Here is a 1263-nt window from a genome sequence, read left to right as displayed (position 1 = left end):
GAGCCGAGTGCTTTTGCGCAACGCACAATTATTCTCTAATTCCAGGAACAATGTCAACAATAAAATCAACAAAACCGTCTGGCTTAATCCGAATGCACGTTATCGACTACTTACAGCCGTTAAACCCAAGTGACAGCCCCGACAAACCATCAAAGCCGACGCTGACTTGAGTTTGTCAGTTAACAGACAAATTGTGCCTAATCCTAGCAGTTTCTCCCTGGCTGCTTTGACACGCGTGCGGGGCTTGGTTTCCCCCCGTGTGTTCGGCTGACACTCTGAGCGCTCCTGTCTCGTCAGGAAACCGGTAGCTAAACAGCGATCCGATTAATCTGAGCTGCTGACACACCTGTCACCTGAAGCGCCGCCGCGCCGCCCTCACCTGGCACCCCCGGGGCTCTCCTCACAGACGCCAGAGCCTACCTGTCAGCCTCTCCCCACTCTGATGCACACGCTCAGGTGTGCAGCTATACGCCAGTTGTCGGGCGTGTGGAGTCACTTACCGCATGTCTTTGAGTTTAGTTTCTCACGTCAGCGTGCCGGTTTTGCCGAGACGTAAAATCATGAGTGAAGCGAGCGGAGATTCCAAGTCTGTCCATCATTCTTGCATCTGATGTCGCGAAGTTCTTCAAAACGTGTAAAAAGCGCAGAACACGTCCAAACTAAGCTTGAGACCGAATGATAGTGTTACATGCACATTCCACCTTCGCTAGACAGCAATCGAGGCCTGCTTTCCCACAGCCAGTGTGAAAACTGACTGCGGCAATTGTTTTCACTTCAGTACGAATTTCAGGAGGATTTTAGACGAATTCGTTTAACGTCTTCTGTGTTTACGACGCCTCATACACTTACGTGCTTTTGCTGGGTAAGCCGCTCTGAGTAAGATCGCCTGCAAAACGAGTAATTGTAAAAATATTTACTTGCTTACTTACTCACTCTGATATTGACCTGTGTACGTCACACGGCAGGTTGTGTTACGTACACCGTGGTCAGCGTCCGGCAGTGACCCCATATCCTGCTCTGGTGAGGCCTCCGTTTTCATGTAACCATATCCCAGTGACGTGTACCGTAATGTCTGACGCAACTTACACATGTAACATTTAATACCTTCATTTATGAATCAATAGCAATATAGACAACGACAGAGAGCACAACTCTGCTGTTGGACAGGAAATGACGTCTTTCTAATAAAAATCATGTGACTGTGTCTGCTTATCTCTTTTCAGTAGCTCTTCTAACGGCCTGTTCTGTAATGAGTGATGTTAT

Source organism: Megalops cyprinoides, chromosome 21 (genome assembly GCF_013368585.1).
Source record: "Megalops cyprinoides isolate fMegCyp1 chromosome 21, fMegCyp1.pri, whole genome shotgun sequence".
Taxonomy (NCBI): domain Eukaryota; kingdom Metazoa; phylum Chordata; class Actinopteri; order Elopiformes; family Megalopidae; genus Megalops; species Megalops cyprinoides.
Note: the sequence above shows the minus strand (reverse complement) of the source record.